Source organism: Chrysochloris asiatica, unplaced genomic scaffold, assembly GCF_000296735.1.
Source record: "Chrysochloris asiatica unplaced genomic scaffold, ChrAsi1.0 scaffold00009, whole genome shotgun sequence".
Lineage (NCBI taxonomy): Eukaryota > Metazoa > Chordata > Mammalia > Afrosoricida > Chrysochloridae > Chrysochloris > Chrysochloris asiatica.
The window spans coordinates 22991572-23007721 of NW_006408527.1; positions in this window are offsets into that span (position 1 = coordinate 22991572).

Consider the following 16150-nt stretch of genomic DNA (forward strand, 5'->3'; position numbering starts at 1 on the left):
TCTGAACAGTGCCTGCTCCCATCCTAATGCTTCACAGACACAGTAGATGGTGCTTACTGTAAAATTAAAAACAGGGTATTAGGAGAGGGGTGGGCATGGGGCTGCCAGGAAAACAGCTGCTATCCATGCAAGGCAGAACACGGCACCTCGCAGGGACTTGGGCCTGTCTGGTGTGATGGAAGTGTCTGCCCTCAATAATGTCTAAATAAACACGGACTGAGAACCTCTGTGTGGAGCCCCATGCTGGGGCCTGGGGAGGGGCTGGAGGCAAGAGAACAACCTGAGATGATGTATGCCCAAAAGTCTCTTCAGCAGCAGAGACTAGAGCCAGCCTTGGGAGGAATAAGGGACACAGCTCGGGGTAGAGGGATGAATAAGCTGAATATGGGATCCTGAGAAAGTGTGTTTTGCTGGGATGGAGTTTACTGGTGTTAATGGTAGATAGAGGAGTATCACAAAATGTGAGGCTGGGACAGAGGAACCAGTACTGGTGACGTTGTATTCATTGGCTCAACAAACAACACCTGAGGCCAAGCAGTGCTCTGGAGACTACTGGCTACCAGTTGCCATCAACTCAGTTCCAATTCACACTGACCTCATGCGTCAGAATTGTGCTCTACATAGTATATTCAATGGCGACTTCAGCAGCTGATTTCCAGGCCTTTTCTCAGACACCTCTGGGTGGACTCCAGCCCTTCAGTTAGCCAGCAGCCACTTGCAACACCCAGGGACCCCTTGGAAGCTACAGTGGTCCACATGATTCTTTCAAGATGGGATGCTCTTATTTCAAGAGGAAAAGAAAGCCACTTTCAAAGGGGCAGATAGGTATGTTCACTTCTCAAGAATTCCCAGCACAGGAATTGGGTGTCTAACATGACCATATCTCCCTCTGAAGCCACACTGCCTGGGGAAATAGTACTGTGTGTTGAGTATTACATAAGTTTTAAAAAGGATCCAACCTGTCTCTGGTACTTTTAAGGATTTTGTCTGAAGCAAGCAACCACTGTTAACTCTTAAGCCCAAATAGATACATATGCTAATTCTAAACAAATTATGTGTTTATATATATATATATATGTGTGTGTGTGTGATGTTGCTGTGTGCCACCCAGTCGGTACTGATTCATAGTGATCTTATCTATGTACAACAGAATGAAACACCGCCTGGTCCTGGGCTAACCTCACAATCGTTGCTACACCTGAGCACATTGCTTCTGTCACTGTGCTGTGCCAATCTACCTTGTTAGGGGCCTTTCTCTTTTTCTTCTACTTTACCAAACGTGATATCCTTCTCCAGTGACTGGTCTCTCCTGAATCTCCTGACAATATATATATATGTTTACTCAGTGCATGAAAATGAATTAATACAAAATATTATTAATGACTTCACTTTACATCAGGATTCATTTAGTCACCAAATAAATACTTAAGTATGCCTCAACTTCACACAAACAGATTTTCAGAAATCATTCCAGAGTGTACCTCATTTTCCATGAATGATGAAAGAACAAGAGAGTCCCAGCAGAGATTGAGTTTACTGCCTTGCCGATCATTAGAATCTCTGCAGCCAATCATGGGAAAGATCAAAAGCGTTGACTCAGAATTCTTCACTCCATCTTGTATAAAATGAACAAATTTTTAATGTATTCACATCTTGTTTGTCTTCCACCAAACCCACCAGCCTTGCTGTTTGTCAGTGGATTGGTTCCACCTGAAAAAACTGGTAGGGGTGGTCTACATCTGGTCCCTAAAGTTAGAGGTTCATCCCTTTCCAAAGGTGATACATACCATGTGACTCAAACGAAGCCACACTCTGAAGAGAGGGGTTAGCCCCTTCCTCCTGTTTTCTCATTCCTCACTCAGGCCATCTGGATCGCCCTTCTACTGATTAGTGTAGTGGTTACGAATTGGGCTGTGAACCTTAAGGTCAGCAGTTTGAAACTACCAGCTGTTCCGCGGGAGAAAGATGAGGCTTTCTGCTCACGTAAAGATTTAAAACCTCAGAAACCCTGTACAGGGTCGCTATGAGTCGGTTCCGACTCCATGGCTCATAACCATCACTACCACCATCCCTGATGCATTATCTGCCTGCAAAGCCCCAACCGTGGATCCATACTGCAGCCTGACTTCTCTGTTACTCCTGGGAAACAGCACTGCTAGAGATCACACAGTCGGCTTCAGTGGGGCCACTCGAGGTTTGTCATGGTTTCTAGTGTCCGGGGGGGGGGGGGGGGGGCTATCAATCCTTTGACATTAATGCTTTATCTTCTGGAAGCTCACTCTCAAAACCACTAAGCAAGCTGTCTGTATTTCTTCTTCCTACCCTAGACACTCTTGCCTACTACTTCAAGAACATTAAGGTCATTTAGGTATTTTCTTTCAACTTCTTGACCTCCAACTTGCACTTTTTATTCATTATACTCATCTTGACCTCCTTTTCTATGGTCTTGGGAAGTTTGTTACTCCTGTTGAAAGCCAACCCACCCCTCTCTTATTCTCTGGGACTTCCAGTTTTTACCTTGCCCTATTTCCAGTCTATTGGAGTCCTGGTGTAGCGCTGCGGGTTAATGCACTGGGCTGCAAATTCATTTGAACCACAACGTCAGCAGTTCGGGCTCACCAGCTGCTCCTCGGAAACCCTATACAGGGTCACTATGGGTCGGAACCAACTCAACAGCAACTTAACAACAACCAACCTAACAACAACAACACCTTTTCCAGTCTATTAGTATGTTCAGTAAAAGGTCAGTGAAAAAGATAAAGGCCTCAACAAGATGGATTCACACAGAGGCTGCAACAACAGGTGCAAACAAAACAAATGTTCTGTTGTTAATCGGGTCACTATGAGTCGGAGCCAACTGGATGGCACCTAGCAACAAGCATACTCAAACAAGTCCCAGGCTGGCCAATTGGTTTGTGTTCGACTAGGATAAGCACTGGACTGTTAACCACAAGGTCAGTTGTTCAAACCCACCAGCTGCTCCTTGAAAACTTTATATAGGGGCGCTATGAGTCGGAACTGATTCAAAAACAACAACAACTAACCTAAAGATTGGTGGCTTGAACCCACCCAGAAGAAAAGTGTGGCAATCTGCTTCCATGGAGATTGTTGTTAATTGCCGCCAAGTCGGTTTCGACTCATAGCGACCCTATATAGGGTTTCTGAGGAGTGGCTGGTGAGTTTGAATGGCCAACCTTGCAGTTCAAACTGATCTTGCAGTCCAGTGCTAATCCTACAGTGCCACACCAAAACTCTTCGGTCGTCCCTGACAATTCTTCCGAGGATGTTTTTCAATCCTTATCTTTCTGGCTGTCTGCTACCAATTTACTGTTGATCCTTCTCCCTTCTTCATGAAATTCTTCCCTTGATTTCAGAGACCTTGCCTCGTCGGTTCTCCTGGCCCTTTCTGATAATCCCTTTACTTCTGCTTACATAACTGTTATTTCTCAGGCTGTCATTCTCAACTACCTTATGTCACTCTAAAATGTACTAAGTATCCTGAAGAGTTTATTCTCTTCAGTAGTTTCTTGTTATCTCTGTCTTTAGCTCCAGGCTGGAGTCTCAGCTGCAATCTCCCCCTGGTGTCCCTGAGCCTGTTCCCAATCAGCATGTCCAAGATAAAACTCATCTTTGTCCTGAAATTTGCTTCTTTTATATTCTTTATCTTGACTGGTGGCAGAAACCAAGGTCTGGTCAAATCTAGACTCCTTACTCCTAGGTCTAATCACAAAGCCTCACCAACTGTACCTCCAAATAGTTCTGGAATCTCTCTCCTCCCCTTCATCTCCACTACTTCTGCCGCAGATCAAACCTGTATCATCTCTCAACAGCTATTGCAGTCCTTAGGAGCCACCAGAGAGCTTGTTCTTAATCGGACTTTGCCAGAGATCTTTATTGAGACCAAAAAACATCCCAAGGCCATGATCTCCCTGTGCCTTCTTCCTATTTACCCCATAATCAGTTGGCAGGAGTTATAGGTGGGACACCTGCAACTTGTGGAAGTGGGGACATTAGATGGGTCCTACTGCTCATCTGGGATGGGGGGCTTGACTCACACTTCCCCATCAGCTCTCACTAGCCCTACCCTGGGAGACCCAGGAGGGAGCAGAGCTGGAAGACATCCCTGAAGGAGTGGAAGGGGGATGTCTTATCTGTCACAGAATTCTTGCTTTCCACTGCTCAGGCAACTCCTACATGGCCCCAGGGCTCCAGTAGGATGGAGCGAAACCAGAATCAAAGCAGCTTCTAAACCAACTCTGCTCATGGCCAATCTCTTAACCCCTCTTTGTCAGAATCCTTGTCTACAATAACACCACAGTCCAGCCAAAGTGCTCATCAAATGATGGCTACCGACCACTCTGAGGGGCTAGGAGCAAAGCCTAAGAGACCAGTCCTCAGATTATCATCGCAAAGTGAGCGGATGGTTAGAACATGAGCTCTGAGTCTGATCGCCTGGGTCCCAATCTTCACTCTGCCCCGTCCTAGCTAGACAAGCTTATGAAACCTTAAAGGAAAAGCCAGTTGCTGTCAAATTAATTCTAATTCATGCTGATCCCATGTATGTCAGAGTGGAACTATGCTCCATAGAGTGTTCAGTGGTTGATTTTGGGAAGTTGAACACCAAGTTTTCCTTCGATGTGCCTCAAATTATCAACCTTGCATTTAGCAGCCAAGTAAGTTAACTGGTCGCACCACCTGGAGACTCCATTTCCTCATTGTGAAATGATGATGACCACCTTTTTGTATCAGATTGTTGTACAGACTAAATTATTACTGTGTATAAAACACTTTGCACAGTGCCTAGCACTTAGCAAACACTCAAGATTGTTGGCTCTTCTTATTCATGTTACTATTACAGTATAACCCCCTGCCCACCCAGTTAAAGTTCTAGAGATTCAACAGAGACTTCCAAATCAGTGTGCTCAGAGGTCCCTGAGATTCAATAAAACTTAAACCCCAAACCTTGCTGAGGCTTGGTTACACAGCTCTCTCAGGGAGCTGCATACTTGGTCTCTTCTCCCCTCAGGCTCAGAGTTAAGCACGGGGCCAAGGCTGGAGGCAGGTCAGCTGGTATAACATAATCCCCAAAGACAAAGCTCTACATCCTACTTTGGTGAGTAGCATCTGGGATCTTAAAAGCTCACAAGTAGCCATCTAAAATGCAACTATTAGTCTCTCCTTGCGCAGAAGAAAGAAGAGTCATTAATATTGAAGAAGTTTGGAATCAATTAGTCCAATGCACTAATGGAATGTGTGAACATCAGTCTCCATGAATCCGAGACCAGAGGAACTAGATGGTGCCTGTCTACCACTACTAATTACTCTGAAAGGGATCACCTTAGAAGGTCCCAGCTAGAGAGGGAGGCAATGTGGAACTCAACTCAAAATTATTTTAAAATGTCCAGGCTTACTCGTCAAGAAGACACTGCAGGAACCTGAGACTATGACCCTTGACCACCCTTCAGATCTGAAATGGGATTCACTCACATGGTCTAATCTTCAGCCAAACAGTAGACAGGTATAGAGGGGTGAACAGCAGTAGTAAGGTATGCTCACCATAGAATGATCAAACATTCAAGATCAAAAGGGCAGCATTTACCTAAGGACAAAGCTGAGAAGGGTTGGAAGGGAGGGTGGAATGGAAATAAGAACCACAAGAAGGAAGTGGGATAACTGTTGTTTCATAGAGAAGATTGCAGTCAGTGAAACAAAGTGTATGATTTATTGAATGTAAAACTGATGACCTTCTTTGGCCAACCTTCACTCAATTCACATCAACCTTCGCTCAATTCACAATAAAAAGTTTCAGAAAGAAAGGAAAGGAGTATTTCCACACTGCTACCAAGGAGTCCCTGTGGGCTCTTTATATCTGAAGGAAAATAGTGAGAATTCAGCATGGGCAAGGCTAGGGCATAGGTCTCCCAGCTTCTAGATTCAATCTCCTCTCTCGATAAGCAAGTCTCACTAGGCAGGATTGGGCTTTTGCTTTTCACCTTGTTATGTGTTGTTGAACAAGCCCCATCCCTCTCTGGGTGCCAGTTTCTTCAGCTGACACAAAGGATGGCCTGGGGGGAACTCTGGATCCCTTCAGCTCTGGCTTCAGGCAGTTGTGTGGCTGTTGTGTGGAGCTGCCGTTGGCTGACCTGCAGTCCTTGGTGGGCACATTGTGTTCCCCAGCTTGGTCATGCTGGCTGCTCTTCTGCGTCCTTCTCGGTCCCAGACCCGTGTCTTTAGAGAGTCTCTACAGTCCTCCTAGTTTAATCTCAGGAGAGTCAGTGACCACCTAATAACTAACAACTCCCTTTCTTCAACAGGGAATGTTGTTGTTGTGAAGTGCCATCGAGTCGGTTCTGACCCATAGCGACCCTGTATAGGGTTTCCAAGGAGCAGCTGGTGAGCGTGACCCACCGACCTTGCAGTTCAAAGGGCTTTGCAGTCTGGTGCATTTAACCCACAGCACCACACCAGGACTCCCCATCAAATCCACCCTGCAGAGAGTGGTATCCCTCTAGCCACCCTGTGTGGTCCTGGGTCTCCCCAGGCACCCTCACAAGACATTTCCTAAATTGTGACCCAAGTCCCTCCAGCTGCACAGACTTCACAAAAGAACTTCTCTGAGCTTTCCTGCCACTCTAGCCAGATGTGCCATTCATCCTGCGCCCCTCGCTGGGCAGTGCCTGGAGGCCGGTATCCCACTTGCTCCTAACTCCAGCCCAGCGCTGCAGGTCTCTTGCCGGGCTCAGGACAGCCAATCACAGGCGACCAGGAGTAGCCCTCTCTCCTCCTTGGGAGCAGCTCCCAGATCAGAGGAGCCCCCCACCCGCCCTCCTCCCTCCCCTTCTGGGTGTGTCGCCTTTTGAAACTTAATCAGGTAAAGTGTACCTGGCTTCTGTGCTGGGCAGGAGAAGTCGGGGCAGAGGCTGAGAAGGCTCCGCGGGCCCAGCAGCTCCAGAAAGCTGCACCACAGCCTACCGCCGCCGGAGCGGGAGCAGCAGAGCGGGAGGCGAGTCCCCGGGAGAGGTAACTGCTGAGGGGTGGCGGCGGACGGATATGTCCCAGCTCAGCCCTGAAACAGAGATGGCCCCAGGCAGCATGGAGGAGTCAAACTACGGACGATGTTTACTCAGGTCATCTCCATGACTTTGTCACCCAAAGCAAAGGAAAACAGAGCCAGCCCCTGCTGGCTGGATCTAGGGCACCCATCTCAGAGGGGAGAAAGGCGAGATCAGCTTTGCTGCCACGGACTTTTCCATCAACCAGGAATTTTTCTGTGGAGAGCCCATGCTGACTGGGTCTGGCACATGCCCTTCCGGCCAGTGTCCAAAGATTAAATGATGTATTTTCTGAGTTGGAATCAGAAAGGAGCTAAAATGTGAAGGATTTGGCAAGAGAAAGCCTGGGCCTATTGGGAGCGAGCTTGATTGAGGTCATGCTGAGCAGGGGCTAGGGGCCTGGCCTCTGGAGCAGACAGCTTGGGTTCAAATCCCAGCTCAAGGCTCAGTAGCTATGTGGCCATTTGCTTATCTGGGTCTCTCTTGTTGTTGTTGTTGTTAAGTGCAGTCGAGTCGATTCTGACCCATAGTGACCCTGTATAGGGTGTCCAAGGAGAAGTTGGTGAACTTGAACCGCCAACCTTGCAGTGCAAATGGCTTTACAGTCTGGCACATTAACTCACAGCGCCACACAGGGACTCCAGGTCTCCCTTAAATGGGTCTTTATTTCAACTCATTTTATTCTCACAACTGTGATGCAAATACCATTATTTGGGTCTCTCTTAAATGGGCCTAATAATGGTATTTGCATTACCGTTGTAAAAATAAAATGAGTTGAAATAAATAGTGTTTAGAACAGTGCCTGGTACAGATTATGTGCTATGTAGATGTTTTATGTTATTGTTTTTAATATCTTGTCATTTGCTAGAAATATGATCTCACTTAAACTTGCTTAAGCTCCCAAGCCTCAGTTTCCCCACCTGTAATGAGGACTAAAAGTTACCTTGAAAAGCTCCTGAGGGCATTAAATAAATGCTCAGTAAATAATCACCCCTGTTCAAATACTGTATATCTTTCCATTTCGTGTCTGCTTTTTATCCTGGCCTCAGAGGAAGCAGTTTGGATTGATGAGTTTTGCCTTTTCAGGCCCAGAGCCTGTGTATAAATTGTTCCACATCAGACACCAGAAAATGGAGGCATAGCTTGTAAGTGTGCCTGCTCCGCTGTACATTCTCTGGAGCAGCGGCAGCACTTGAATGTGACCAGGCATCCCTCCACCTTTATGTTACTCTGTGGCCACCTCCTCTGTGCTGGGCCCTGCAGAATGCAGGGATGCACAAGGTATGGTCCTGCCCTTCAAAGAACTCCTCGTTGAGAAGGGAAGCAGTAAACATATAGTAAACAGCAAGGCAAACAAACCACTCAAGGGCACTCCAAAACTAATTATGACTGATGAGCCCATCCACACCCAAAGACTTTAGCAGGGAAGAAAGTTGTAAAAGTAGAGGCAGGCAGGGGACTGTGTGAATGAGAAGCAGCCAAACTGAGCAATAGGAATTTAGACAGGTAGAAGGGCAAGGAACAGGCTGATGTTCTAGGTGGGAGTAATTCTGAGAGTATGAGCTTTGTGGGGGCTGGGAAACACAGAGGAGTATTTAGAGCAGAGAGAACGGATGGGTCATGCTGGAGCAGAGGGTTGCTTTGAGGATGTGGTGAGAGAGAAAACTGGGGGAGAAGAACAAAATGCTGAAGACCTTAAATGCCTGGTGGGGGAAAGTGGGCTGCTGTTGTTGTTAGTTGCTGGCCAGTTGGCCCTGACTCATGGTCACTTCACGCACAATGGGATGAAATGCCTCCTGGTCCTGAGCCATCCCCCCTATTAGATAGAGATCAAACAATGTTCCTTCCATTGTGTGGGTGGTAGGGAGATATGTATTGTCTATCAGGGGAGCAACATGGTCAGCTTACTGTTTTAGGAAGATGAATTTGGTTATGAGCACCCTAAAGATGTGTGGGGGGCAAGACTTGGGCCAGGAGACCAGTTAACAACAACATCAACCACAGCTGTTGTTTCTGAGTACTATCAGTCAGGCAACATACAAAGATGTTTCACACATGATCTTTTTTTAACTTGAAGTAAGCCTGAGAAGTAAGCGCAACTTCCACTCCTACCCCAAGGAAGAGAAAATTGACTGGGAGCTAGGACTAGGCTTTCTCAAAGCCCTGTAGCTGGAAAGTGGCAAGCCAGGAGTCTAAGCCACAATCACTAGCTCCAGAGTCCCAGGTCATAATAACAACATGACAAAATGCTCAGAGCATGAGTCCCTGTAATATGAGGGTAACCGTATGAACGAGAGATGGCTGAGAGATGGTCATGACAACCTGTATGCATAGGAACTGACCGCCTGAATGCATGGGGTCTGCCAGGACCTCAGTCGTCAGGAAGGAGACCTGGGGTGTAGGAGGTGGAAAAGTCACAAGTCTAGGCTGTTGGAGTCTCTGCTTCTCCCTTATGGACAGGCAAAAGACATCTACCTCATATCACAGCATGTGGAACTTGGTCAAGACTGAACCATGTTAGTTTCCTTTCCTTCCCTCATTGCAGACCAAGGAGGTACCACCTTCCCAGAGCCTGGGTTGTTGTGTTGTTAGGTGAAATGAGTCAATTTTCAGTTCATATTGACCCCATATGACAAAGCAGAACTGCCCCAGAGGATTGTCTTGGCTGTTATAGGAGCTGTTATAGAAGCCGATCTCCAGTTCTTTTTCCTATAGAACCACTGTGTGAGTTAGTAGGCAATGACTTAGCCATTTCATCACCAGGGCTCCTGTGGAATCTGGCTACTACTCCTGACTACATAAATCACAATTAATGTGCCCTGTAGAAAGCAGAGTGTCACCGCCCTTTTAAAAGTTCTCCAAGCTGATAACCAAGAGGGATCTAGATTCCCTCTTGAAAGCTTGTAAGCCAGTCCCTTCTTGCCTTTGTAGTCCCCCCATTTTGGATAGCCAATGTCCAAGTTGCCCATTCCTGTCTACTCTGTGTATGGAGGGGGTGGGAATGATCCTCGCTTTAAAGATTTGTTCCCTCTTTTGAGCTACTGCATCTATAGGTGAAGGTCAAGTTCATCAAGTTGTATCAGATTACTCTTTTTTTTCCTGTCTTCTTATCAGCTAGATGCTTCACTCTCCACTCTAGTCCTCTGTGGCTATGTCACTGACTCTGTCTGGGCCCAAGAGTCCCCAGGACTTGCCACACTGTTGGCCAACCAGGTCTCCACCCGGGTTCACAGGAGTCTATTGAACGTTGTAGGTCTTAGCTCACAGCTTCATTGCTGTTTTTCCTTCATTTCCCCTTTATTGGTAACAAATGTGGTCACCAATTAGAGCGCATGTCTGCTTGTGTATTCCCATTGAGTCTTAATCTTGGAAGGGAGTTTGACCTGAGGGGACCCGACCACTTGGCTTGATGTCTCCTGGGCGAGCAACTTGCTTGCTCTTATAGTAATCAGTCAGACTGCCGTTATTGTTCTTTTGGCATTTTTAATGGTACTTATAATATTTTTCTCCAACACTATAGTTCAAATGCATCAATTCTTCTCAGGCCTTCCTTACTCATTGTCCAACTTTCACATGCATACGAGGGAAATGAAAATACCATTGCTTGGGTCAGGTTAATGTCTTTGCTCTTTAACACTTTTTTTTTTTTAACTTGTTATTGTGAATTTAGTAAATTGAGGTATACAGAACTCATCAGCAGTTTTACAGTCAACAAATCATATACTTGGCTTCATCTCAATGATTACAATCCCATCAATGCAACATTACTTATTCCACTTCCTTCCTGTGTTTCATATTTCCATTTCTCCTCCTTTCTCAACCCTTCTAAAATTCTGTCCTTGGGGTCAGTTCAGTTCCAGATCTAAAAGGTGATCAAAGGCCATAACTTCCGGATTTCACCAGTCTCTATCTACTAGTAAACTTGGTCTTTTTTTTATGATTTTGAGTTTTGTTCCACATTTTCTCCTACTCTATTCTATCTTTTTCAGAACAGTTGGCAATGATATCTAGGCATCATCTAGTTCTTCTGGTCTCAGTGTTGTGGAGACTGATAGTCCATTGGACTAATTGTTTCCAATGGACTAATTTTCATCTTCAATTTTCATCATTCTTCTTTGTAGTCCCACTGTTGTCCATGTATACTATTGTCCACTGAGTTGTGCAATACAATCTATGTGTCCACAACAGGCCTATCAGATCATTGCAGCTTAGGCCCAATGTTTTACTTGTGGAGACAGGCTTGCTAGCAGCAGATTGGAAATCTCCATGGCTGTGCGGATCTGGTCTACTGGCATGCAACCTCTGTCCTGGGTTTTGCAGCGGGCCTGGGCCCCACCCCGCCCCCAGACTGAGCCGTTGGTGGGGGGCTCCAGGAGGCTCGGGTGAGTGGCGGCACTGGACTCAGCCCAGGCCTCGACATCCTTCCCTCAGAAGCTCTCTCTTTAACACTTTAAAAATGTCTTTTGCAGCAGATTTGTCTAATACAATAAGTTGTTTGGTACACTGTTTCTGAATATGAACCTACTAGGTTCCCTAATGATAAATGCAAGAATGAATTTCTCCTGAAGTTCATTACAGACCTGAAAAGATATTTGAGGAAGTATTCGGCCCTTTAAACACACACAGAGAGAGAAGGTGGTACCGAGTGGTGACTTCTTATTCTATGGCAATCATAAAGTTAATGTTAATAATAATTTTTATATTAGCCTTCCAGTTTACTATTCACAAAGGGATTTTGCAAACATACTCATCTGATCATCCAAACGTCCCTGAAGTGGACTGAGCAGACGTGATTGTTCATATATCCCAACCGTGGGAAGTCAAGAGCAGAGTTGGGAGGAAGCACAGTGCATTGCCCCCATACCATGCTTAGGGGTCTTTATTTTCTCCCTTAACTCCTGTTGCTTTTACCTCTCTGGTGTGTATATAGTAAAGGATGAACGCATACTTTCTCAGTAACCCAACTGCCTGGGTATGAATCCCAACTTTGGCTAGCACCAACTGTGTGACCTGAGACAAATTGCTTAACCTTTCTGTGCCTTAGTCTCTTCACCTATAAGACGAAGATACTATCAGTCCTGACATCACAGGGCTGCAATGCATATACAGCAGTACCTGGCACATAGGTGAGTGCTAGGTAGGTAGGTGCCAGACACATGTGGTCCTTACCTGCTCTACTAGATTGTGGACAGGGTTGCAGCTTATCCTGTGCTGAGTGGATTGATAGACATGTGACTGAATATATCCAATTTCTATAAGAATTACTCTTTTCTTTCAAAGATTGGGGGAAATCTGACTCTTAATATATAGACTAGAGTTCTGGTGTGATGCTGTAGGGTAAACAATCGACTGCTAAACTGAAAGGTCAGCTGTTCAAACCCACCAGCTGCACACTGGAAATGACAACAGCAATTAAGAATAATAATGTATAGAATTTCCTACTAAACTTTGGTCAGGATGCAGGTGACTATGGGAAAGTGCTGGCTGTGCTGTGTTCGCCTGTGATGCCAAATGTATGGAGTGGGGGGCACATGCTGTGTGAGGCCTTTTATAGCCATACCCCAGATCCTTGAGCTCCCTGGAGCTCCTCCCAGGGCACCCCGTCTTACTGACAAAACCAGCTACCACAGTTCAGTTCCTATTAGGTGCCATGTGACTGACATACATTATGTTTTACCCTGACAATAACCTCTGATACAGGTATTGTTGTTGTATGTTGTCGAGTCAGTTCCGACTCTGGTGACCCCATCTGACAGAGTAGAACTGCCCCATAGGGCTTTCTGGGCTGTAATATTTATGAGAGCAGATCACCAGGACTTTCTCCTATAGAATAGCTAGTAGTTGGAACCAGTGAACTTTCAGTTGGTAGTTGAGTGCTTGACCATTGTGCCACCATGGCTCTTTGTTTTCTTTTTAAACTTTGTATTGTGATTTACAGAGCAGATGAGTTTTACATTCAACAACTCATACACATTTTGTTTCATGCCATTGATTGCAATCCCTACAATGTAATGTCACTTGTCCCACTTCCTCCCTGGGTTTCCTGTTTCCATTCCTTCTTCTTTCCTAACCCTTCCTCATATCTGAACTTTTTCTCCTCTCTGAACTTTGTCCTTGGGTAAAAGCCTGATTATTCTAATGAATGCATACCTCCCTAGTGTTACTGTTCCCCTTATAGACCTGTCTATTGTTTGGCTGAAAATTGGGCCATAGGAATGAGTTCAGTTCTAGACCTGAATCTAGAACCCCCATAATCTCAGGGGTTCCACCAATCTCTATCCAACCAGTAAGCCTGATTCTTATTATTCTGAGTTTCCTTCAACCTTTCCCTCCTACTCTATTCAGATCTTTCAGAGAGATCAGGTGTGGTAGCTGGGCACTAATTCTTCCAGACTCATGGTAGTGGAGGCTGAGGTTTGCATGCTCCATAGTCCATTGGACTAATTGTTTCCATAAGTCTTCGATTTTCTTCACCCTTCTTTGTGATGGATAGGGAGAAACAAATAGTTGTGCCATAGGTGATGGAGGAGAAGTATTGCCCCATTTTGCAGAAGACGAAACTGAGGCTTATAGAAATCAGCAACTGGCCTAAAGTCATTGAATCAGTAATGGCAGTCAGGGTTCAACTCTGATCTAAAGGACAGCTCTTTCCACACAGGAACCCCCAGACAGATGAGGTGCCTAGACATATGTAAGTCTTGCAGTTTCCCCAGCAGCAGGAAGCTGTGAAGGCTGATACTGCTTGCAGTGTAGCGAGCATTGCTGGCTGTTGTAAGCCAGGTTGTACGGCAGGAAACTATGAAGGACCAAGGTCCTTGTTCATCTCTGACCCCTAGAAGACCTTTTAACGATCCTGACTCCTCCAAAAAAGTTGGAGACTCTTGCCCAAAGCAAGAAGGTCCCATGTATCAACCCACCAGACCTTGGTAAATAGCACCTAAGTTCTCTTAGCCTCTGAGTTTCTTCTTCTCTGAACAGAAACAAGGACGCTTCATCACAAGTGTGGACATTAAATGAGACAAGGAAAGCAGAGCACCATGCACAGCACATGGTATCAGAAGACACCTGACCTGCGCTTGTCTTCCTTTCTCCAGCCCTTTCTGCTCCTTCATGATACTTAGTAGAGTGACCCCATGTTTGAACCTTTGGCTTTCTTTTCTCTTGGAGAAAGTGACTGCAGACAACAGGTTGCTTGGGAACAACTGAGGTCTCTAAAATCTGAGGAAGGAAGGATATGTCAAAGGGCCATGAGGGGGACTGAGCAGGCTCAGGGCTGAGTGCCTGCAGAGCATCCCCATCTTCAGTGTAGATTGAGGGGCCAGTGGCTGAAATCCCGCTTGCACATCCTTTGCCAAACTCTGCATCTGCCCAGACAGTGGGGCATTTTCTCTTAACCAAAGGTGCTGCAGGCTTGTGAACACTAGACCTGGTTGCTCCTTTCTCCTTAGTCAGATCTTAAGGTATAGAAACTATGTACTGTTAGTATCATTGAGATTTTGAAATGCTTGTTTAAGCATATTCTGGAGTGGTTCTGGTAAGATTATCTTTCTAGAAATAGTTACAGGCTGTAAGATCCCCTCTCTGCAAAGAAATAGTGACATTTTACATATATGTATATGTGTGTGTATATATATAAACTGTATGTCTTTATCCTGAAGACTTTAAGGCAGAATTTCCAGACTAAGGGATGCTGCCATTGGTTTACCCTGGACCATGGACTCAGTTTCCTCAAGCTTCTCCCAGAGCCAAAGGTCTTTCATTGGAAGTGGCCCTTTGTGCCAGATTCTGAGCTCAGACCCCTGTCTCTGGTTCCACCACATAGTAAAGACAGTGAGAGAAGCCAGTGAGGTAGAATTCTTTTGTCCTCTCTTTTATCCGTCAAGACTGTTTCCAAGTTCCCATTGCCCTTTGCTGAATGTGCAATGATTCAGCCCTTCCCAGGGTTTCCCCTGGTGTCAATCTACAAGCATTTATTGAGCACTTACTGTGTGTCTCAAAGACAAAGTATAAGGCAGGAGTTCTTACACTTACCCAGTTTGCAGCCTGGTTCAGGAGGCAGTCTCAGGAAGAGCTCTGGGGAGACAGCTTCCAGGTTTCCTGCTGGTAAGGAAAGTGAGGAGGAAGGTGGGAAATGGGGAGAGGACTGTGGTGGGGACAGGAACAGCAGAGACTATTCATGAAACAATCAACAAGGGTATAAGCATGTGCCAGCCTGAGGTATGTTAACAGTTAGAGCCCTACAATGGGTGGTAATCAGGGGTGAATGTTGGTGCAAATGGCTAATGTACGATACTGCTAACTAGAAGGTTGAAGGTTCAAGAGCACTCAGAGGTGCTTTGGAAGAAAGGCCTGGCAATCTACTTCTGTCACTGAGGATCCTACTGTAACACATATGGGGTCATTGTGAGTCAGAATCAACTCCAAGACAACTTGTTTTTACTGTTGGTGAAGCAAACACTACATGCCATGTCATGAAGGAAGCCCAGGATACTCCACTGACAACTTACCCTCTCTGTTGCAAGGTAGATGGAAAGGTTATATGATTCTTTACACATCTTGATGAAAACCAAACCAAATTCACTGCCTTTGAGTAAATTCCAACTCAAAGAAAGGTAAAAGTTTCTTTTAAAAAAATCATTACTGGTGACGAGACATGGATTCACTATAAGCCTTAGCATAAACAGCAGAATATGGCATGGAAACATCTTCAATCACCGACCAAGAAGGCATTCAAAAGTCAACCATCAGAGAACAAAGAAGATGGTGGATCGGGTGGAAGTGCACTAAGGAGCTCCATCAGCAACAACACAGAATACAGGACCAAGCAGGCTCAGGGGATGGTCCCAGAACTCTGAACTGCATATAAAGGAATATTTAGAAGGTTGGAAGGCTTACAGCTGGGGGATTTTGTAGCAGATGCAAGAAATCCATTGCTTTCTAATTCAAAACGCTCAGCTGCTCCAGGAGCCGCCATCTTGGGTGAGACCAAGCAGGGGAAGGATCAGAGTAGCCACGGATGCCTGACAGAACCGCAGAGATAAACGTGTGGACAGTCTTTTCTTTTGGTATCTGTTCATTGCTCTCTTGCTGTCTGTGCT